Below are 26184 nucleotides of genomic sequence, written 5' to 3'. Positions count from 1 at the left end.
TAATGAATTGGTAAATGTTTGATCCTTAAATAAAGACACATTTAGCCTCTACCTGCTTTTAATTGTACAATTCAAATCAAATCAAATCAAATCAAATTTTATTTGTATAGCCCAAATTCACAAATCACAGTTTGCCTCAGAGGGCTTTACAATCTGTACAGAGACGGCACCCTCTGTCCTTCGACCCTTGATTCGAGTGAGGAAAAACTTGCCCCAAAAAAAGCCCTTTTAACAGGGAAAAAAAAATGCCGAAGAAACCTCAGGAAGAGCCACAGAGGAGGGATCCCTCTCCCAGGACGGACAGACGTGCAATAGATGTCGCATGTACAGAGCAGATCAACGAGATCACAATGTATACAATTATAATGGATGGTTGACAGGAATGAAAGTACATAAAGAGGTATTACAGCAATAATAATGAAATGCACATAATGGAAATGTGACTACTAGTAATAACAGTAGTAGTGGTTAACGGTAAGGATAGTATGTAGTAATGCATTACAATAATAGTAGTGAAATGTATGTAACAGAGATATGACTAATATTAGCAACAGTAGTGGTGGGTGTCAGGCAGGGCCATGGCAGTAGGCGCATCCACGATCCACGACCCGGGTGCGGCCAGGATCCATGAGAGCCTGTAGGACTAGAAAGCACAAGGACTCCGGGGAAGAAGTGAAGTCAGTGACATGCAGAGATGGGGCATGTATACAGGCATAATGTATACAGATGGAGAGGAGAAGAGGAGAGAGAAGCTCGGTGTGTCATTTGTCCCCCGGACTGGGCCTATAGCAGCATAACTAAGAGCTGGTCCAAGACAGGCCTGGGCCAGCCCTAACTATAAGCTCTATCGAAAAGGAAGGTCTTAAGTCTACTCTTAAAGGTAGAGAGGGTGTCCGCCTCCCGGACCAAAACAGGAAGATGGTTCCACAGAAGAGGAGCTTGATAACTGAAGGCTCTGGCTCCCATTCTGCTTTTGGAGACTTTAGGAACTACGAGTAATCCTGCGTTCTGGGAGCGTAATGCTCTAGTTGGGTAATAGGGTAGTATGTGCTCCTGGAGATATGATGGTGCCTGACCATTAACAGCTTTGTACAGTGGGTACTAGTTTCAAATGGAGGTTTCCCTCACAGAAAGCGTGATTCACGCGTTGCGTGAAATTGTAGGTCACATTGTAGCCACTAGGTGGAAGCATCGTACTGAAATGCAGCTCAAAAGATTTTGGGATAATTCCACGTTTGACCACAACGTAGCTGCAATGGAGAGTGGTGCTGTTCATAGGCCATAGGCTACTTCATTTGCAGCTGTGGTCGAGAGAGCTAGAGAGTGAATGGAGAGAGGCCCGCTACGCCGGTGAATCAGATCAATGTTGTTGTTTTTTATTGTTTCACAGTGGTTACGTTCAACAGGATCAGTGGTTCTCATGGGGGTCCTGCCCCCCTCCATATTTTTGATCTCTCCTGTAGCCTGGCTCCAAGTTTGAGCAAATTGTCTCATATCTATTTTCTGCAAGTTCTCGTGAATGTAACAATCCACTTCCCACGATCGCTCGTTTAAACAGTTTCTAAGCTGCTTCGTTCGTGCCAGCAGCCTGGACCCGATGCGGCTGGACTCACGAGCGGAGCATTAATGCACATCTGTCTGCAGCTGCTCCAAACACACAATTTGAAGGGACAGATTAGATGTTGATTTTGTTAACCCTCTAGGCGCCAGAGTTTATTTAGCAATATATTCCGTTTGGACTTTAAGATTTCAAAAGGCTGTAGCTTGGAAGTGGTGAGAGATAAATCCATACTGTAAATGAGAAAAATATTCATAATGACCTAAAGTTTGTGATGGGAGTAAATTTACTCATCTAATTTGCATATTGTGACGTCACCAGGTGACTGGATGTAACTTTCAGTAAAACTCATTTTTGAACATATTTACACAGAAAAAGTAGAGTGACAGAACAGAGTCGCCAAACACAATGCTAGTCGTTTTTAACAAAGACACAATCGCTGGGGATTGGTAAAGTCTCCGGATCAGATCAGAACAACAGAATGAAAAACTTGGAAAATGCCCCGGTGGATGTTTATTCTTCAAGATTGCTGATTCGCTCATTTAGCTGTCAATCAAAAAAGGATTCCGCCTCAGACAGCTCATCCAATCATCATACAGAAGCCGAGCGTCCGGGCCAGCCCACTGCCCCATAGACCCCCAGAGATGCTGAGCGTCCGATGGGCGGGACAAAGCCCAGCATTTATCCAATGAGCGTCTAGTTTCGCTGCAGTGGAACAACCCGTTCTACATTGAAGTCAGTAGAAACTGAGCGTCCAATTGTGTAAAGCGCTGTGGCGCTGCGGGGATGAATGAGAAGGAAGTTGCGCCGGTTACCTGTGATAAGTAGCTGATTCTGAACAAAAGATGAAGGCTTTCTAGCGCGTATTTAATCAATGAAATGTACACACAGCAGTACATATTTCACCACTTTTTTTTTTTTTTTTGGGTGACATTTTAGGGGAAGCTGAGCTTCCCTTGCAGTCTTAGAGCAATCGCCTCTGGTGTATGAAAATCGCTACAGTGCTTTGGTTTTTAGGTGCTCTACAATCTCATAGTTTCAAAGAAAATGGATTGATTGATTTTTACTTAACGAAATGAAACGAAAACAATATATATTATATTACTATATTGTTGCAACTTTAGAAAATATAATCCAGGGGAAAAAAGGCTTACAAACATGGACCAAAACGGCTCAGTAATACGCACAAAAATCCAAAAGAAACGAAAATGAACTAAAAAAAATAACTAAACATCATGAAGTGGTCTCAATCTGTGTTTTACGCATGCCTCTGTGCGTCTGGTACGTGTCTTGGAGTTCTGAATGGAGGCTGTATTTTCAGCTCCCCTTACATGTGAAATTTATTACATGAAACACGATGAAATTTCTTCACTTATGAACTGAAAAGTGTGAGGATAGCTACTGTAGGAACCGGTTTTTCTGTTCAAAGCAAACAGCTGTGTGAAGTACTGTGGGGGGCAGGACTTTTGTCTGACAATGTACTAGAGTTAAGTATCCACATTGGTCAGAGATATATGGAGGTGCTAATGTGTCGCTAATGTGTTACATTGTGTCCAGCTGAACATACAGCCTCCATTCAGAACTCCAAACAGTTTTAAACAGTGGCCAAACAACAGAACCATTTTATTATATTAGACTATATATTTTCCATTTTTGCTGAGCATAAGGTTTGTTCTTAATTAAATAAAAGCCTGTCCCATACAGACGCGTGTCTCTCTAAACGGGTCCGCTCGTCACACACCCTCCAGAAAAAAAACTATTGGCAGAAGTTCGGGCCGTGAGAACCGGCAGTCTACCTCTCGTATGGATAATCAGCGTGATAATCCAACGGATTTGATCTGGAAAATCCCTTGTTGTGATAGACTCATGTGTTTTCATAATGTAGCCTATCATAAAGTGGATACAATCACCGCAACTCTGTCCGGAGCTTCGCTACTTTTATTTCCGTATCCTTGGTAACAGTAACCCAGGTACAAGGATCCCCCCCTCCCCCACTTGACTTGACATTTCACCAGTGCCGTCTCTGTGCTATGATGTGCTCTAAAACCTGATTGAAAATCCTCATATAAACTATTGTCATGAAGAAAGTCACATAGCTGGTTGGCGACTGCTTTCTCAAGGATCTTGGAGAGGAAAGGGAGGTTGGATATAGGTCTATAGTTGGCTAAAGCTTCTGGATCAAGATTAGGCCTTTTAAGAAGCGGTCTAATTACAGCTAGTTTAAAGGACTGTGGTACGTATCCTGTTAATAGAGACAGGTTGATCATTTCTAGTAGAGATGAGCTAATTAAAGGTAAAGTTTAATTAGAGGTAAAGGGTCTAGGAGACAAGTTGTTGGTCTAGATGAAGAAATCATCGAAGTTAGTTGGTGGAGGTCAATGGGAGAGAAGCAGTCTAAATATAAGTCAGAATTTGCAACTGTTTCTGAGGTTCCTGTGTTTAAAGATACAATAGTGTCAGTTGAGGGCAAGCGATGATGGATTTTGTCTCTAATAGTTAAAATTTTATCATTAAAGAAGCTCATGAAGTCATTACTACTGAGCGTTGTAGGAATACATGGTTCAGTAGAGCTGTGACTTTCTGTCAGCCTGGCTACAGTGCTGAAAAGAAACCTGGTGTTGTTTTTATTTTCTTCTATTAATGACGAGTAATAGCTTGCTCTGGCATTGCGGAGGGCCTTCCTATATATTTTAAGGCTATCTTTCTAGGCTAAGCGAGATTCTTCCAAATTGGTGGAACGCCATTTCCTTTCAAATTTCCGTGATGTTTGCTTCAATTTGCGGGTATCCGAGTTATACCAAGGTGCTCACCTCCTGTGTTTTATAGGTTTCTTTTTCAGAGGGGCAATAGAGTCCAGTGTTGTTCGCAATGAGCCTGCAGTGCTATCAACAAGATGATCAATTTGTGAGGAACTGAGGTTAGCGGAGGAGTCCTCTATTATATTAAGACATGGCATTGAATTAAGTGCCAGCGGTATAGACATCTAGTGAAGGAGTTTTTGCCTAATGGTGTGTAGTCCAGTAATAGAACTTCAAAAGTTATTAAGTGATGGTCTGATAAAAGAGGATTCTGTGGAGAAACTGTTAGATTTTCAATCTCGATACCATAAGCTAGAACAAGGTCAAGGGTGTGGTCAAAACAGTGAGTTGGTTTATGTACACACTGAGAGAAGCCAATAGTCTAATAATGAGATAAATGCAGTACTAAGGCTATCATTAACGACATCCACATGAATATTAAAATCACCTACAATAATTACTTTATCTGATTTGAGGACTAGACTTGATAAAAACTCAGAGAATTCAGATAAAAATTCTGAGTAAGGACCAGGTGCTCTATACACTACAACAAATAGAACTGTAAAGTTTTCCACGTTGGATGTGAAAGACTAAGAACAAGGCTTTCAAATGAGTTATAATTGAATTTAGGTTTAGGATTGATTGACAGACTTAAGTCATAAATAGCTGCAACACCACCTCCTCGGCCAGAGCCTCGAGGAATGTGAATATTAATATGACTGGGGGAGTGGATTCATTCAGGCTGACATATTCTTCAGGATGCAGCCAGGTTTCAGTAAGAGAATAAATCAATATTACAATCTGAAATTAAGTCATTTACTAATACAGCTTTCGATGACAGGGATCTGATGTTTAGGAGTCCACATTTAATTCTCTTGTCTTGTTTTGAAATTGCAGAGTTTCTGTTAATTTTTATTAGATTTTCATGCACAACTCCTCTTCTGCTGACTTTTGATTTGATTAATTTAGGTGGTCGGGGGGCAGACACAGTCTCAATAAAGTTTTGGGTGTGCAACTGATCTAATGGAAGCTCAGAGAAGCGTGTAAGACTGCAGCTCTGCCTCCTGGTCTCAACTCTGGGTTGTCAATGGGTCAGATTTCTAGAGATGAGAGCTGCTCCGTCCAAAGTGGGATGGATGCCGTCTCTCCTAATCAGACCAGGTTTCCCCCAGAAAGTCCGCCAATTATCAACAAAGCCCACATCGTTTGCTGGACACCACCTCGACAGCCAGCGGTTGAATGATGACATGCGGCTAAACATGTCATCACTGGTTAGATTTGGCAGGGGCCCAGAGAAAACTACGGAGTCCGACATTGTTTTGGCATAGGTACACACCGACTCAACATTAATCTTAGTGACTTCCGACTGGCGTAGCCGGGAGTCATCACCGCCGACATGTATTATGATCTCACTATATTTACGTTTAGCTTTAGCCAGCAGTTTCAAATTTGATTCGATGTCGCCCGCTCTGGCCCCTGGGATGCATTTCACTATGGTCGCTGGTGCCGCTAACTTCACGTTTCGTACTATGGAGCTGCCAATAACCAGAGTTGGTTTCTCAGTGGGTGTGTCGCTGAGTGGAGAAAATCTGTTAGAAACGTGAAGCGGCAGATGGTGCCGTGGGCTTTGCCTTGGTACTATGCTTCTTTCGACTAGTCACCCAGCCGCCCTGCTCTCCTGGCTGCTTGGGAGTTTCCCTGGGATTTGCAAGCCTCCAGATATCAACCAGGCCCAGATTCTTCATCATATCTTTTGGCACATTACTAGTGGGTCAAGTTTTATCTAGAATCCCATCTTGTACTTGATTGAAATCTCCTGCAATCATTATATGATAATAATCCCCCATCATTTTGTTTACCTTATGGAAAGATTCTGGCTCTTCCCTATTTGGGGAAGACACACAGCTTCCTGTATCTGCTTGGGTGCAGATGCTTTTCTGCTTGCCTTTTTTCCACTGTTATTCTTTTTCTTCACTGAGAGATTACAGGCAGCAACTCCTGGATATTTAGAAACCACTGGGAGTATAATTAATTGGAGATAAAGTAGGCTGCTGCCTTATTTCAACATTTTTTCCGATCTCTTCAGTACTTTCTGAACAAGGCCTACAAGTAGCACAAGCCTTTTAGCAGCTAAAGCTTACTAGCATCAAAATACCGAGGTATTGAAACAAGACTTTATTGATCTGTTGAGCAAAGTCAGATCTCTCGATACTGTGGTGTTTGTCAGCAGTCCTCTATCGACTGTCCAAAGAGGTGAGAGATTCAGCAGGTTGTTGATGTAGAACAGATGGCTCAAAGCTACATGTGCCGCTCAATCAGTAAACTTTATTGACAATTTCAAGATTTTCTGGGAATGCAGACACCTCTTTAAGGCAGATGGATTTTGCCTTAACAAGTCAGGAATAAGGTTGTTAACCTCCAACATATTTTACCCTGTGCACCACACATCAGTTCCTCCTGACAAGGACAAACCAAAACAACTGATAAGACAGCCCTCGGGAGGAGAACTACTACTGCCTGAGATAAGCTTCAAACAGAGAAGACAGCTGTGCCAGGAGGAGGAGTCTTCACCGCCGCCATCTTCGCCCCTGTTGGGACCAGCCACATGGTTCTGACATCGGATCGGCCTGCGTGCAGCTCAATGCTTTAATGTGGCTTCCTTGCACTATAAAAGCCTGATAAACAAAGGAAAGTGCAACGACTCTTAGGTCCAGTAGGTGGCGCCTGCTTGTCACAGCCCCCAGGTTGGAAACTCCCATCTCCCATTGTCTGCGTGCGCACCTGAATGCTTCACATCCGTCGACACCGGAGGAGATAAATACAGCGGCAGACCCTTTTCATCTCAGTTTTTAAGTTAGAGTTTCCACTAAGTTTTACGTGGTTTTTGGAGTCTTAGTAGCCCCAGAGTAACAAGTTGCGGGAAGCATCGGCTTCCATATGCAACTACTACTCAGAAGGGGGCCTACAGATGTCTGGACTTATTTTTCCTGCCTAGGCCGCAGTCTTTCATCTCGTCGGATGAGCCAAAACTGCGCCGTGTTCACCGAATACGCTCGGGATCCGGAAAAAGATGCTGTGTAACCAGCCTCTCTTTACCTGCCTGCAGAAGGAGGATACTTTTATTTTTCCTCAGAAAACGGCCACTCTTGCCCGTTTTCTTATTGCCCGTCGACCACGCTGTCTCAACAGCCAACGCAGAAACTGCAACCCGCCTTTAATCCACGTCGAGGAAGCGAGCTGGATTAAGGAAGACACGACTACAAGTGAGGCTTAATTAGTGTCTGGGCAGATACTATAAGTTAGCGTGTATTGTATGCTTGTGAGCTACATTATTGTTTGTGAGTTTTGTGGACCGCCGTGTCCCTCTTTTATTGCTGTTTGTTTTACGTGATAGAACATGTTGTTTGCTTTCACTTTTCGCTGATTACGAGCTGATTTGAGCCCCTCCACGCCGTGGAGCGGGTATGTTAGACTAGCCGCCGCTAAGGGCGTTGGCCCTTTGTCTTTGTTTCTCTCTCTCTCTCTCCCCCTCTCTTTAACTAACCCACATGTACATGTACACACATTAGGGGTTACACATGCACACACATAATCTTATGAGCGACCTGTTGGAGACTTATGGTTGATGACCTCGCTATAACATAAGATAGGTGTGTCTCGTGATATCTCCCTTTTATGACTTAAGAGACAGAAGCCTCGTGGTAGCACGTCCACCTTTTGTGGGACCGTAGGTTACTTTCCCTACAAATTCATCTCCTGTGCAATCAAAGTGCACACGAGTCCAACGGTGGTGTAACCATTGCCGTTGTTCAAATGTCGCGCGTTCGTTCAATTGACTAGCTTTAGGTGACGTATTCACGTGCACCATTTTTGGAATTCCGGACATATGATTCAGCAAAATCTATTGTCCCTTTGAATTCGTATCCACGCGTGACTTCTCCAAGTCACGTGTCGGCCATTTTTGTAGTCGAACAAACGTGAGTTCCCATTTCCTGTTCGGCCATTTTTGTAGTCCTGTCAACGGAACACTCCGTGACGTCACCCTCCAAGGGAGCGTGACCGTCATTTTGGCTCTCCGCCATTTTGTTTCTTTGACTACAACCGCCATCTTGGCTCCTCTTTCTTTGTCTCTGTCACACACACACACACACACACACACACACCCATGCTTGTTTGTTATTTGTGCTTGAGTTTGTCTTAGTTTAGTTTCATAGTTTAGCTGCTTTGGTTGAGTAATTGATTGGTGTTTATTGAAAGTATTATTGATTTAATCAATTTGCTAACAATAATAAATTATATTATTTTGTACATAGCAGTTTTCTGTGATTATTTTGTGAATATGTTTTGTAACATTTATTGGTTGTGATGGTCAGTGCTCAGATTCATTTCCTTCACTGTTCCTTAATTGTAAATATTTTACAAATATTTACATTTAAAGTGAACCCTTCGTTTGAGACTAATTTTGGTCTGGTTATTGGTCCCTGATTTCAGGGTGGTGCCCCGTTTTTAACGATTTGAAGATTAATTTTATTGATTTTTATTTTATTAATTTTTATAATTATTTTCAATAATTATTAATTCCTGATAACCACACCTGCCCTACTATCCATTCCCAACACCCCCCAATGAGGAGTGCCCTCCGGTCTCAACAGGAGGGAACTTCCACTCTCCACTCTCCACCACCCCGAACCCCACCCAACTCTCTGCCCTCTCCATTCAGCCTCTCCCCCTCCTCCCCTCTCCTGGATTTCACGGATGAAATGAAAAAGCTCTTCAATACTGGAAACAAACTCACACCACGTCAAAATCCCATGTTCTCTCCCCTAAATCCCTCTCACCGCCCAGCCCCCTTCCCACCGCCATGCTTGAAACAACCATCACCGAAATGTCATCGCGCCCCTCCACCACCTCAGAATCATCTTCTGTCTCCACAGTCTGATAACAGCAGAGCACATCGTGTCCATGTAGACAATACAACTAACTCTAACTGATACGTGCCAGGTCCAGGCTACGAAGTTGATATGATTAATGTCTTCCCCCCAGAAAAGCCGTGGCCCCTCGGAGTTCAGTTAGCCTTCTCAATTCCTGTGTTTACAGGTTATAGAAAAATGGTGAATTTGCTGAGAAACAGGGAGTGCCTAAATAAATCTATATCAATCTATTAAATTTAGCTTCCATTCCCCGTCAGCCACAAACTGTTGGAAAAAATTGCACAGTTGGTTTTGACTCTCTAAATTTAGCTCTATTAAAGGGACATGGGGCAGGATTTGTGAAAAAAAACATGCATTTTAATTTTTTCAATGCTAATGGGTGATTAAGCGTTCAAAACCAAAAAGAATGAGCCAGTCCTGCAGACGTGACGTCAGATGACGCTGAATGCGCGTCCTCGATGGCTTTCTACTTGGATACGGGAAGGAGACGAGCGCGGTGGACCCAAACTAGTGTTCGGGTAGTAATGGATTCTGCTACGGCCAGCAAACGACCCACCACCACACAAAGTCCACTAAAAAGTCATACTAAGAAGAAAACGAAGGCTTTATCAGCGGCATGTCGAAACTAAATTATGACCAAAGCCGGGCTGGCACCCAAATAAACAGATACGCGTTCGACTCATGGAGGCAGCTTCAACTTGAATTGGGACTAAAAACAGATGCTGACATGGCTCATTTCCTAGTAACCAGGTAAGAAAACATTACAGGTCATGATTAGAGCTTGATTTGAAAATCATGAGATCACCGAGGACTCAGAGTGACCTAACGTGTAAAGTAGCGTTAGCTGCAAACACATAACTTAGTCCACCACTGTGTAACACTGAATAGTTACAGACTGTGCATTTTCCACGGTCCTTTAGTCTGAAACCGAATAGTTAGAAATATGTCCCTTTATATATGGGACCGAAAGCCAAACCTGTTATCCGGGAGGTGACGTTAGCAGCTGGCTGTAGCCACAGGCTAACAGTTTGTTTGTGTCTGTGTAGTAACATTAGCCACTTACACACAGCAATCCCATATCAGAGACGATATTTTTGTCCCCCAATATGTCTGTAATGAATTTGCATCCTTCTTCACTGACAAAATTCAGGAAATTAGACAAGTGGTCAGTGCCACCGTACCAGGTACAGGAGGTGTGTTGTCCATGTGTCCACCTAAAACTAACTCTAACACCATGACACAATTTGATCCAATCAATGACAAAAACCTGCAAGACATAATACAACATTTGAAATCTTCCTGCTGTTGCCTTGATCTTTTACCAGCAGGGTTCTTCAAAAAAGTTTCAGACTGCATGACTCCAGATCTGCTACAGATTGTCAACATGTCTCTTCTCTCAGGTGTCTTCCCCCAAGCCATGACAACTACAGACACATCAGTAATGAATAATTATAGGCCCATATCAAACCTCCCAATTTTAAGTAAAATCATTGAAAAAGCTGTTTTTCAACAGCTGAACATTTTCTTAATAATAAATGGCTGTTTTGATGTCTTCCAATCAGTATTTCGACCACATCACAGCACTGGGACCGCTCTAGTCAAAGTCCTCAATGACATTCATTTAAACACAGACAATGGCAAAATTTCAGTCTTAGTATTACTGGATCTCAGTGCTGCATTTGACAAGGTTGACCACAATATGCTACTGGGCCGACTGTAAAACTGGGTGGGACTCTCTGGTACAGCACTGAATTGGTTTAAATCCTATCTAAATGATAGAGACTACTTTGTGTCTATAGGTAATTACACAACTGAGTGGATGAAAATTACAAGCGGAGTACCCCAGGGCTCCATTCTGGTGCCTCTGCTATTCAACATTTAAATGCTTCCTCTAGCTCAGATAATGGAAAACAACAAAATATTGTATTATAACCAGAGGTGTCAAGTAACAAAGTACAAATACTTCGTTATCTTACTTAAGTAGAAATTTTGGGTATCTATACTTTACTGGAGTAATTATTTTTCAGCCGACTTTTTACTTCTACTCCTTACATTTTCATGCAATTATCTGTACTTTCTACTCCTTACATTTTAAAAATAGCCTCATTACTCGTAATTACGCGCCTCTGATGCGCCTCTGGAGAGGCACAGTATTGGTGAACTGAACCAGTGTGAACGGATAAGCCAGCAGCACGGAGCAGGGGCGTGTCAGTCTGGTGTTCACTGATAAAAGTACAGATCCTTCACTCAACAAAATATAGATAAATGTCCCACAAAGCAATGTTGCATGACCATACAACAGTAACGTAGTAACTGGCCGTGTCTTTGGCAACTTATATGAGGAATAAAATACCGCAGTTATTCGTGGAGAAGTGTCTGTCTGACCGACTCTTCGTCACATGTCTGCCCGAAAGACAGCGTCTGTCCCCGGCAAAAAACTTTAACTCGCCAGCTGTTTGTCGCGGTGAAGACTTCAGTGAACTTTCCCCCATAAACAGCCTCCCTCCCCGCAAGTGATAGAGTCAGACAGTGTCCTGTTTACTGATGGCAATTATGTAATTAAGAGAAAAACTTAACTTTGTCATTTTCCAGGATGTTTGGTGGGTCAGGATCCCAATCACAACACATTATAACAGCATCCATGTGATTATAAACAGTCAGCAGGTACATGTTTAGATTAACAGGAGGACATCGGGGGAAACACTTTGAAAAAAACACACACTTCATCATCAATGGCATTTTTTTCCCCTTACATTACTTTTACTTTTATACTTTAAGTAGTTTTTAAACCAGTACTTTTACACTTTTACTTGAGTAAAAAGCTTGAGTTGATACTTCAACTTCTACAGAAGTACTTTTAAACCCTAGTATCTATACTTCTACCTGAGTAATGAATGTGAATACTTTTGACACCTCTGATTATAACCTCGGTGTAGGAACACATGTCCATCGCCTCTACATTCCATTGAGGTTCTGCTCTTGCATTAATTACTCCTCTCATCTGCAAGCTGACTGTTTTCAGGAAAGAGACGCCATGAAGTCTCTCACCTCTTCACCTGACTTGTTTTGCTTCCAATGAAACCGTCAGATTATTTATTTATTTATTTATTTATTTACAGCTTGAATAACCCTTTTTACCCTCTTCCCCCACTCAAGATGAACACTCCTTTCTCTCAGGTCGGTCGAGTTCATCATCAAATGAATCTCCTTTCAGAGATGAAGAGGAAGAGAAGAACTGTCATAATCATGTGTTATAACTTACTTCTTTGCAATTGTAAATTAGGTAACGACTCTGATGTTCTGTGTTTTCTTGTCTTCTTGTGACAAGAATTATCAAGTACACCCTCCAGAGTAAAAGCACTCTGGGCCTCTCCTCTGTTTTCCTAGCCCTCCTGCCGAAATGGTTTACGACTATGCCTCTCTTATCACACATTCCAACCTATAATGGTTTCTGCACTCATCCAGATTTTAAGCAAGTTCTAATTGTCATTAAACCAGGAACTTATGCTCTTAATTTGAACAGATTAAGAAACAGCAAAAGAAGTCGATGACACTGAACTTTTTCCCGTTTCTCTGTGATGAAATTTGACTGAAATCAAGCTTTAATGTTTAATGTGTCCTGTGTTCGGTGAAACCACAGCACCTCCTGATGATAAGCCCTGGTACGATTGGGACAAACCTTCAGGAGATCTTTTGTTTAATAAGTTCCTTGATTACCTGTAAATGTTTCTGATATGTTTTGTTTTAACAAGTATTAAGCTAGAACTAGGAGGAATAAGTACAAGTGATCAATTCTACCAGTTCTACGGTATATTCAAGTGTGTTTTTATTTTGATCCAGTTTTAATTTCCTTTAATTGTTCAGTGATTTTTAATCATGACATAATCCTTTTCATGATAGACAAAGTCCATCTATTGAGCCATGGTGAGATTCTCTGAAAGGTGAAGCACGGTTTTAAAACGTTTAAAACTATAGTTTAGTTTTAGTGAGTTCCTGTGAATCTTCACACTCACCATTATCTACTTGGAGACAAAAAGCTGGCAGTCCTGCCCCCAGGCCCGCCCGCCTTTTGGAGACAACAAAACAGAGAGACATCACTTCTCTCCTCAGTCTTTTAAAGTTTTTAGTTATTCTTAGTATCACTCTTATTTTTGAAACTCTCGTCTTTAATTTTTCTTTACTTTTACTTTGAAACACGCTTCAAGACAGCGATATCAGCAGAAGTGCTCACGCATTGATTTTTCTCATTTTTATATTTTTCGCAGTATTGATTAGTTTCTTTTAATTAAGTTTGTACCAGAACAAAGTTCTGTTTTAATTTTATTATACAGTTAAGTATCGTAACCTGATTTAGAGGAAGTGAACTTAATTTAGACTATCTTGCATTAAGTAACAACGGAAGATCCGCCTGATCAACGTATCATCCTCGGTTATTTTATCCAAGAAGTTAAATTTAGTTTACAGAGTCAGAGCCTGAGAACCACCACTTGAAGCAACGAAGAAGAACATCTTTATTAAAATCATCATCACGACACTACAGCAACTTGCTGTGTCCGAAACCGTGCAAGTGGTTTCCAACGAAAGACAGACTTTGACAAGCCAGAACGGCTCTGACCCACCACGCTCTCAAGCGGTAAATCCCGCTGGGCATTGAACCAGGATCGTCACCGGCTCGATACTGGACCAGCAACACTCTTCCTAAGACATCGGACCGTGGTCCCCAACCGGCTGATACCGGACGAGCTGACACTCAGCCATTGGATCGGGACTTCCGGCTAGAGTCGCAAACCACCGGAGAGAAACCCTCCGCCGCTGACTCCGCCACTCTGCTAAGAAAGTAGGCTCTCCATCACCCATAACAGCTGGATTCACACATGATAAATGAGTGGTGTCTTAGGGTTCTGATCTTTTAGTTTAAGGGAAATTTGGTTAGGATTTGTTAGTATTAAAATTACTCTCGTAATATTTAAATGCTTCAACCTAACTTGTGATCTCACCATCAGCCCATATTCCACTAATAACCCATTACTTAGTTATTCCACATTTCCTGTTACCTGTTGTTATTCATTTAAATTGCCATTTCATTTATTTAATCTGAATTATTTAGTCAATAAACCTATTTAACCGTATGTCGTTGTCTGTGCAGGCTTTTTTTTAATGTGGAGAACCGATGGAAACTGTGTAGAATTCACTACTTCATTTATGAGTTTGAACAAATTGATTTAAAATTGATTAGAATTGATACAAGTTAACCTTGTTTAGTCGGATTTGATACCTCTGGATTATTCAAATAGACAAAACATTGGAGGTGGTGCCCCATTAACGAGTGTTTTATTAATCGCCAGTGATTAATAAATTACAATTATTACTAGTGTATCTCCTACATTGGTGTAATCATGGACTCAGACCTGAATTTCAGCAGCCACACTAAGACAATTACAAAGTCAGCCAACCACCTTAAGAATATATCCAGGATAAAAGGACTTATGTCTCGGCAGGATTTGGAAAAACTTATCCATTTATCTTCAGCAGATTCGACTACTGTAACGGTATCTTTACAGGACTCTCTAAAAAATCCACCAGACAGCTGCTCGAGACCTAACAAGAACCAAAAAAGTAGATCACATCACTCCAGTTCTTAGATCTTTACACTGGCTTCCTGTCAGTCAAAGAATAGATTTCAAAATCCTGTTGTTGGTTTATAAAGCACTGAATGGTTTCGGGCCATGTTATGAACCATCCAGACCTCTGAGGTTGTCAGGTACAGGTCTGTTTTCAGTCCCTAGATTCAAAACTAAACATGGAGAAGCAGCATTCAGTTATTATGTGCCACATATCTGGAACAAACTCTCAGAAAACTGCAGGTCTGCTCAGACTCTCAACTCTTTTAAATCAAGGCTGAACACCTTTCTGTTTGCCACTGCTTTTCACTGAAGCAATTTTAAGGCTTTGAACTGCACTGTGACTTATATTTTCTATTCTTGGCTCTTTTAAACCTATTCTATTTTAGCCTACTTTCCTATTTCTTAACTTGTTTTAATGTTTTGTTTCTTGATGTCTTACTTGTTTCTAATGTATTTTAAATGCAATTTTTTATTTCTTTTAATGTAATTTTTTTTGGAATTGGATGGTAGGGCAGGTGTGGTTATTAGGAATTAATAATTATTGAGAATAATTATTAAAATTAATAAAATAAAAATTAATACAATTAATTTTCAAATTGTTAAAAATGGGGCACCATCCTGAAATCAGGGACCAATAACCAGACCAAAATTAGTCTCAAAGAAGGGTTCACTTTAAATGTAATTATTTGTAAAATATTTACAATTAAAGGAACAGTGAAGGAAATGAATCCGAGCCAATAAATGCTACAAAACATATGCACAAAGTAATCACAGAAAACTGCTATGTACAATATAATAGACTTTATTATTGTTAGCAAATTGATTAAATCAATAATACTTTCAATAAACACAAATCAATTACTCAACCAAAGCAGCTAAACTATGAAACTAAACTAAGACAAACTCAAGCACAAATAACAAACAAGCATTGGTGTGTGTGTGTGTGTCAGAGACAAAGACAGAGGAGCCAAGATGGCGGTTGTAGTCAAAGAAACAAAAAGGAGGAGAGCCAAAATGGCGGTCACGCTCCCTTGGAGGGTGACTGTCAGTGCCCGATCCGTACCCGGAACACGATCCGTTCCAGAGGCTTCTGCGCACGCGCCAGCATTTTCCCTCCGTCACTGCCCCAATTTACGGCTGGACAGCTACATACGGCAACTCCACTTGGACAAACTTTATTAGGGCACTGGCCGTGCAACTGACGGTACAAGCGTACGTCTGTTAAAAGTTAAATGAAGTGAAAATACTGAAAAAAATTAATTAATAAATACAAAAATAAAAGTGCCAGTCTGTTTAACTGCCTTTTTACATGTTGTGCCGCTTCGCTGGATTATGGCCGAGGTAGATGCCAGACGGGTCTCGCTGCCCTCGGTCCTGCCATGGTCCTGGTGCTCCGCAGTTCAGCCAGACCGAGACACCCCGTCTGCCTCGGCCGACGGACTATCACACTCCGCGCGGGCGGCTGTGGCATGACACGTTGGTTAAGAGCAGGGCGGTGTTTATTCTCCAGCCCAGTCACTCCGCTCTTCTCATCACCCACACTTCTATCGATCTATCTATCTATCTATCTATCTATCTATCTATCGAGTGTGTGTGGATAGACCATATTACCATAAACATTTTAGATGTATATTTTACAAAGATGCATCTTTCCTATTACCACACTGAGAAGTTATCATTTTAGCACCATAAAAATTTGAAACATCAAAAACAAAAAATAGAGCATAGAAAACAATATAAACAACACCAATCAGTCAAAATTTTATATTACAATGTAATTTCCGGATTCTTTCAACGATTTGCTTTGTTGTGAGTCATTTAAAGGCATTTCATTCAGACAGTATTATAAAGATAAGTGAGTGTCGCAAAATAAGATTCGTCCCCGCGCATGCACAGAAGCAGTGTCGCTTCTGCGCATGCGCGGGGACGGATCGTATTCCGGGTACGGATCGGGCACTGACAGTGACCAGTCACCTAAAGCTAGTCAAATGAACGAACGCACGAGATTTGAACAACGGCAATGGTTACACCACCGTTGGCCTCGTGCGCACTTTGATTGCACACGAGAGGAATTCGTAGGGAAAGTGGTTCCACAAAAGGGTGGACGTGCTACCACGAGGCGTCCGTCTCTGAAATCATAAAAGGGGGATATCACGAGCAAAGCAAACAACATGTTTTACCACGTAAAACGAACAGCAATAAAAAGGAGGGACACGGCGGTCCACAAACTCACAGAGAACAATGTAGCTCACAAGCATACAATATACACTTCTAGTATCTGCCCAGACACTAATTAAGCCTCACTTGTAGTCGTGTCTTCCTTAATCCAGCTCACTTCCTCCGCGTGGATTAAAGGCGAGTGCAATGTTCTGTGTTGGCTGTTAAGACAGCGTAGTCGACGGGCAATAAGAAAACGGGCAAAAGCGGGCGTTTTCTGAGGAAAAATAAAATTATCCTCCTTCTGCAGGCAGGTAAAGAGAGGCTGGTTGCACAGCATCTTTTCTGGATCCAGAGCGTGTTTGGTGAACACGGCGCAGTTTTGGCTCATCCGGCGAGATGAAAGACTGCGGCCTAGGTGGGAAAAATAAGTCCAGTCATCTGTAGGCTCCCTTAGAGTAATAGTTGCGTAGGCAAAAGCCGATGCTTCCAGCAACACGTAACTCTATGAGTAAGAGCTATAAAATATCTGACCAACCTAGTCTCTCTTAAATGTAATTATCTCTGAGCCAACTAGATGGGTCTCCGTTATAAAAGCCACATCAGCTTGCTGGGATTTAAGATAAGTCAAACATTTCTTCCGTTTTACTGGGTTCTGTGATCCATTTATGTTCCAACTGATTAACCTTATAAAGTTAGCCACACCCTGATATCTTATATAGTTTAAATGTAAGAAAAATAGCTCTGACATCAGATATGTACAAAATAAACCACCCACTTAGTGAGCATTTAGGGTGCTGCTGTCCAACTGTCAAACTAATCAAAAACAAAAACTGTGCGGAACACTCTGCACAAACCATAACACCAATTTCACTCAAAAAATAACAACAGACATAAGTAGAAAAAGAAAAACGTCTACCTTGAAGATAAACAAACAACCCCCCTATCCTCCTCCTTTTCATCATCCTCTGATAACTTGTACCTTCCCTGATTCAGTCCGTGAGTCCTGTACAGTGGCCAACCCCCCGAACATCCCAAAGTTCTCTCCTTGAAATAAGAATGTGTCCATAGTATTAAAGCAGTCATTGGTTATTCAATTAAGTCAGCAGACAGAGGCCACTCTCATACAGCTCTACAAACACAAACTAAAAATTCTATTCTTCATTGGGGCCTCTATCAACTAATACACAGCCTGTCACGGTCAGTGTCTGTTTGCTAGCGGCTAATCTATGACACACTGTACAAACAATTCCACGTGACTGACTGTCCACCTTCCACTCTCACACCCCCCCCTCTCCCTCTATGGTGGACCCACTGTCTACAGTCCCCCCTGAGAGCTCCCCCTGCTGGCCTAACCTGTCATTAACTCCCACAGCCGCTGGGCCCCCCATCACCAGCTCCCCGTCGCCCAATAATCACACCACTCATAACTCTAAAACCAGGAACCCTATTATGAAAAAACATAGAGCCACCAAGATATTTCAAACTTTAAACCAAGCAAAAATAATCTGGGATCCAACGTGTAAAAACAAAGGTCTGTTAGGTGGTCATCTGAATATAAGAACATCTTCTTATTAACTCCAACATTGATTTTCTGAGGTTATCAGAGACATGGCTAAGCTCCTCCTCTCCAGATGCAGCTAAATCTCTGCCTGGCTATAATATCTTCAGGAGAGACAGGCTCTCAGGGAAGGGTGGCGGTGTACTTTTGTATGTCAAGGATTCAATTAATTGCAAACAAATAGCTTGGTCTTGTGTGACTACAATAGAATGCATTGGTGTAAACATCAAACTCTTTGCCGAAATGTCTTTTATTGTAATCTGCCTGTACCGTCAACCTTCAGCCAAAGTGGATTTTTATGACCAATTTAAATCCGTCCTTAACCAATGCAACTTTAACAAAGAGATACTCATCCTAGGTGATTTTAATGTAAACTGGGACAACAAAAAGAACAGAAAAAACCTTAAACAAATCACCAATTACTATAATCTCACTCAACTGATAAATGACCCAACTAGGATAACGCAACGTTCTAAAACTAAAATAGATCTGGTATTGTCCAATAGACCTGAAAGAATATCAAAAACCCATAATCTGCTGACTGGTCTATCTGACCATAACACGATCTTTCTCTCCAGAAAACTCACTAAAAATAGGTCCAGTCATGCACATTCTGATGTACTTGCTGGTCACAATTACATCCCCAAAAATCAAGAGCACAATCTAACTATAGCTTTAAACAATCAGGACTGGGCCAATATTTTATCCTGTCAGGACCTCAATACAAGCTGTGATCTGTTCCATTCTTCTGTTAAAGCCACCATGTCTCCATTCCTGTGGAAGGGAGGCCATAAGAAAAGAAGGCACTACCTTCCATGGATAAATGACAACTGTAAACATCTCATGGCACACAGAGACCAGCTTTTAAAAAAATCCTTGAAGTCCGGACTAACCACAGATCGACAGAACTTTACCTCCATGAGAAATAAGGTCATTCAGACCCTACGCATAGCCAAGGCCAAATTCTTTATGACTGCTATAGAAAATGCAAAAGGTAATAGTAAACTGCTCCAGGAAAACATCAACAAATTACTGGGTCTGCAGAAACAGAACTTTAACAAAAGTCTGGAACTTAAATTTGGTGATATGTCTGAACCTACCACCCTTACCATTAAACTAAATGAATATTTCCTAAACTCTATATTCAAAATTCTAACGCCGCTCAGCTTACCAGTGCTGAGCACTGTTGCGCCTGTGACCACTGCATCAGTAGTTGCTGTCATTAAGCATCTGAGCAGTAGCCCCACCAGGGTCGTGCCCATGGCCCCTGGCACGGCAGGTGAATTGTCCCCTCTGCCTGCTGACTCATTATTTGAGATAAAGGAAATATGAATGTATGAGGTTTTAAATATCATCTCACTTCTGAAATCATCCAAAACCAGAGATGACTTTGGTCTTGACACTAGCTTTCTGAAACTCAATAAACCTCCTTAGCTCAGCCTATCACTCATCTGATTAATCTATCCATTAACCAGGCAGCTGTCCCCTCAGCTTGGAAGGAGGCCCCGTGTTTAAATCTGGGGACAAAACTGACCCTGCCAACTATCGGCCAATAAGCATCCTCCCTATAACCTCCAAGATAATTGAAAAATGGGTTGCTAACTCTATCACCAAACACCTAATCAAGATTAGACCCAAAAGCTATCAACTGCCTTAAATAATATACAGGAATGATAAACTATCTCATGCCTATCTCTGAACACTAAAAAACTGTCTGCATGATGTTTGCCAAGCCCACAACCCACCTGTCACCTACTAAAATCTACTTGAAAGGTGAGGAGCTTTTGATGGTGAAGGAATTTAAATACCTTGGTGTCACCCTGGACTCTTCACTATCATTCAAAAGCAATGTTAAAAATACTGTGAAAACCGTTAACTTTAATCTATATAACTTTAAACAAATCTGATCCTCCTTGACAGATAGTGCAGCGCTCACGTTCCTACATTCCATGATTTTTTCTCACATTGATTACTGTATCACCACCTGGTCCTATACTAGTTCATCCACCATCAGACTTATTGAATCTTGTTATAAAAAAGCCCTGAAGGTCCTGGACAAAAAACCCCTCTCCTATCATCATTGCAATATCCTAGACAAATATAATTTTCTAAGCTTTATTAATCACAGGAACTTCAAATCTGCCTGTCTCATCTACAAAGTCCTGCATGGCCTGGCACCCCCTCCACTAAACACCTTTAGTGGTGTCTGAGGACACCTTTATGTCCTCAGACGGACATCTTTTGCCCAAAATGTCTTGTCTGTTAAAGGCTGTGCAATATGGAATAGTATCCCACCCTCAATGAGGGAATGCCCAAGCCTGGTAACCTTCAAATCCTCGTTGAAATCATGGTTAAGGAAAAACCAGACTTGTGACCATCAGTAATGTGAGTTATGAATTAATTATTGAATGTATATGACTATCTGCTAGCACCTAGACAAGCCCTATGGTACCTTATTATATTACATAGCACTAGCTAGCACTGTAATAAGAACTGCAGCAGTCTACCCAGTCTTACTTATCCATATAGTCACTCTTTGTAGCATGCCGTCCACATCTGTTCGGAGCCCCGTGTTGTCATCTTTAATCTGCTCGATATCGGTCTGCAGGACCGTCAGTAGTTTGCTCACCTGGCCAATTTCCTCCATGGCTTTCCCTTGAGAGGCTTGCATAGCAGACAAAACTTTTGATTCTTTCTTCTCATTCCCCATCACTGGGGCGGCTATGGGACCCACTTGTTTGGCATGCTGCACGTCACCTGCCATGCTAGTGCAGCTCATTGCTTGTCGTGCAGCTCTGGTCTTGCCGTTATTTACTGTCAAGATTGAATATCACCAGAGTTTAATCGGAACTAAGTTAAACTTAATGAGAAACTCCAGCCATTGTTCTGGCAATATAAAGAGTTTTCTACCTGTTGAATTTGGAGGTTATTTTGTTATCCCTTCGGTTCAGGTGGCCGTGTTCCTCAGCGATCCCATGTGACTCCCTTGAGTATGATTTATGCATATGTGAAAAGAGGGTATACTCTTTCTTGTGGATTAACCACAATTTTTGTCTGAGTTATTGACCAGACATACACTAAAGGGCTGTTCATACACTTTGGGTCATCTAGTGTATCTATCTATTTATTCTCTAAGAATAAACAATTACATGTTTAACTCATCAATGACTCATCTCAATGAAGTGATTTAATACATGTGTGTGAAACACTGCCAGGGAGCTCTTGAGGCGGTGCTCACAGGGTCATTTTGTCCTGCCCATGGGCAAAACCCATAAAACATGTAACTTTTTGCCACATATGAGGCATGTGCAAAGTTTATTAGTTTTCAAGCACCTTTAGCTCCTCAAAAAAGCACTTCATTTTAGGTAAAGAAAGACAAAAAATATAATTCCTTTCATTTCAAGAGGGTACATGCTACATACAGTATATATAGATTTCAATCACATATTTCATTGTATTGTAATATATTGTTCAAACGTAAATCATGATTATTACTTAATATTTTCATCTTGTATACTGACTACTTTATATCAATGAACATTTGTTTTCCAAATGAACCCAGTATGAGGAGTTTTTTGCTTCATGTATCTGATGAGGTTCTGATGTGTCAGTTTCAGCCAAGAGTGAACTCATCAGAGGATTTCACAGAAACATTGATTCAAACTTCACTTTATGTAACTTTCAACATTTTTAGTTTCTCCATAAATCTAAACAGGTTTTATTATGAATCACTAAGATTTTAAACAAATACAAAAAAAAGATCCAAACTACAGTGGCACTCAGTAGAGCACATACCTCTGCCAAGGCCCAACAGTCCAACCACCTATAAATGCTTCACCATAATTAAAGATCACTAGATCTAGGATCTGCATCAAATTGTACTCACTCAGATACCAGCCACCTAAATATGCCTGATTTGTTTTTTCATTAAGATCCATGCATTATTCCCTGTGAAATGAACTAAAATTAAGAAAACAACAACAACAACAACAACAACAACAACAAAAAGCCCTTTCTCACATTGTTAAAGAAGGTGAGGAAATAAATTCCTGGATCTGTCGCTTTATCTGGACCAACTTGTTGTGCTAGTGAGCACAAACCGGGATTTCTAAATTGATCTCTCATGGAAAACTGGGTGACTAACATCTGAATATCTAAGACCTCTTTAGCTCTCTTTTCAACCATCTAGAATGCAGTTACAATATCAACGTGTAACAAAACAAGTGTAAAGGTTAAACTCCAAAGTCATATTGCACTGGCAATCATTTTGACAAAATAATAACTCACCAGACATTAAATTGATTCACCTGATTTTAGATCTAATAGGGACTTTGATAATCATGTAAACAAAAGCTCAAAAGGCAAGCAAAATCAAGTTAAGATTTCTTTTAAAGTGTTTTCAGTAACATTTCTTATTCACAGCAGGATGTTTCATTGTTTTGTGTTGTATATCTACATGGTGTTTCACACACTGACATGTAACCTGTTCAGGAAGGCTGCCCTGTTTTGCTCAAAAACCTGTCAAAAAACAAACCTTTCATCTAAATCAACTGATGAACTTAAAGCATAAAAAAAAAGGTTGAACAATGGGACAGAGAGCTGGAAATCCAGCAAGTTGACCTTGAGTTGAGATTTTCTTTTTGTCAAACTACTGTTGAATGTTTTCGATGTAATGCTGACTAACAGACAAACTGGATGCATTAAAACTTCAGGAGGACACAGCTCACCATTAAAACTACCATAATCTGAATACACATTATTTTTCGGTTGAAGATTTTTTACATTTGAATATTTTCAAATGCTATATGTACAAATGTAACGTGAATGAAAATTTCCATATGTGAAATTTCACGTGACTTACATACATTCACATGTGTTTGGCTTATTTCAAATTGCCACATATGGAAACAAAACATGACACATGAAATCACATGAAATTTGCTTCTTCACGTTTCCAAATTTTTACATGCAATGTCGATTTCTACACGTGAACTAAAGCAAAATTGAAATATGCGAATAGTCATATCAAATGTGAGCTGGCCATTATCACAAGTGATGGCTTCTTTCACATATGAATGAAAATCTCCACCAGAGAAATTAACATTCTCACATTCGTGCATACAAATTTGCTTTTTATAACATGTTGATTAGCATTTCAACCCTGCAAACCCGCACAGAAAGTGCATTTTAAAAGGACTTTAATTGGCAGAAACTCCATTAATAAACCCTTTCCCTACAACTAACTTTCAATGTTTGGAGCTCCTGTGTTTTTAATGAAGAATTCATATGTATTTTTTGGTAACCATAAAATAAAATCATGTGTTGCTGGATTTACAGTAAATCTAACATCTAAAAGACTAACAAGTGATCCAACCAGCTGATCAGCTCATGTTTAACTGTTGTTACTTTGTACTGACTTCAGACTGACAGATTTTTGTGTTGAACCATTTGGTTGAAAACGTCGAGTTGCTGTTTTTCCATATTCTGCACCAGATGGAGTGACCCACTTACTGAGAGAGAGAGAGAGGCTCTGTGCCATTTCTGGTGACTAATACCCCCTCCACCCACACCTCAACACACAAACACACACAGATGCACACACACTGAGCTGCATCGGTGTGTTCGCAGTCTTGTTGTTTCTCTGATGATTCTGTTTGTTAAAAATAAAGACGTTTGTGAATAAATGAATGTTGACAGTGAACGTCAGCGCCTGTTATTGTAGTTTTTCATTTTTCCAGCTCAGGAACCTTCAGTCTAACACTCACTGCTGCTTCCTGCCACTTTGTAGATACAATCTGTGGTTCACTTTAAATCAAGTATTAGCACTTTTTACACCAAACCATTATACCTTTTAACATCTTGTTCTTTTAATTGTTTGTGCTATCATTAAAGCCACGAAAAGGCCAAACAAAGAGTGACAGGAAATGTGGAGAGAGAGAGATGGTATGACATGCAGCAAAGGTTCACAGGCTGGAACTGAACCCTGTGCCTCTGCGGCAAGGACACAGCCTCTGTACATGAGGTGCATTCTCTACCAACTGAGCTACTGGGGTGCCTCAAACCATTCTCTTTTACAGGAGATTTTCAAATCAAATAAACAGAATAAAATTAGGTTATTTATATGAAAATATTGTAAATTATTATTTAAATTATTTGAGTATGATAATCAGACTGACTTTCCATTTCATTTTGACTATGTTCTACATCATTTTATTGCATATGGCTAGCAAATTATGGTCATTCACAGTAGTCAGTTTCAAGTTGTTCCACTTCAAAAACATTAGGCTATTGCTAATTTTTAGGGTTCATAAATCCAGACAGAAAAATTCCAAGTGCCCAGTATTTAAAAGCAAAGCTAACTAAACCTCACGCCATTCAAAGACTGTTCTGAAGGAGTGATAGTTTCGACTGTAACTATAGCTGGGTAGGAGTGTGTAACCACTGTGGTGCATCAGCAAGAATGCAGAGGGGTTGGGGGCTTAACGTCAATGAAGTATATCAATAACTGGTAGGCAAATTTTTACAGCCTCTCATCCGTGGAGGATCCTGCTCAGATCCTGGATGACGGAGGTCTCGGTCAGCATCCTCAATTGTCACAACTTGTGCAGTTGACTGGTTACCACACAACAGCTTCTACCATGTCTCTGGAACATGTAAACTGGCTGGGATCAGGTAGATGGGGAAGAGAAGCAATGACAATGGAACCACAGAATACGGCCTTGTGCAGCTCTGTGCCATCACAAGGCTCAGTCTCTGGCTTACTAGGACAGCACTGAGGTGACAGGGGCAAGAATCCTGGGCCCTGGCTCCACTGGTTCTTCCCTGCCAGCTCCCTTAGGGTCTTCCCTCGGGAAGTGTCGTCTGCGGGATTGTTTGCAGAATCAATGTACCTCCAGGCTTGGACAGTCAGCTTGGAGCCAGGTAAGAACCGTGGAGCCGCAGAACACCACGCCGTGAATCACCAGAGTGAGTTCATACTGCAACCGCCAACCATGGCAACCTCCAACCATGGCATAGACTGCTGCCCGCTTGGGGGCCACTCTCGATCGTGCTGTCAGAAAGTCTATCTCCAGAACCTTTTCACCTTATGAAATCTACCCGGCAGGGCTGCCCTGTTTCACCATCCCTGTTTTTACTTGCCCTTGAACCTTTGGCATGTGCCATACGGTCAGAGGCAAACATTTCTGGTGTACATATCGGGGGATATGATTTTAAGGTTAATCTGTTTGCGGACGATTTATTATTAACATTAACACAACCGTCCCAGTCTGTACCTCAGGTGATGAAGTTGATTGATGCATTTGGGGTTTTATCAGGATATAAGGTAAATTATACTAAAAGTGAAGCTATCCCCTTGAACCATCGGACCTACTCGTCACATCTTGGTTCTGCCCCATTCCAGTGGAGAATTCATGGCATGAGATATCTTGGAATAAATATCCAGTCCCCCATAGAAAAGATTTTTGATTTAAATGGACCACAACTTTTGAAGGCAATCAGGGAGGACGTAAAGAGATGGACAGTTTTGCCCATATCTTTATGGGGCAGAGTAGAA

The sequence above is a fragment of the Pagrus pagrus genome (genome assembly GCF_965226575.1).
Source record: "Pagrus pagrus genome assembly, chromosome: 19".
NCBI lineage: Eukaryota > Metazoa > Chordata > Actinopteri > Spariformes > Sparidae > Pagrus > Pagrus pagrus.
This window is presented reverse-complemented; position numbering follows the sequence as displayed.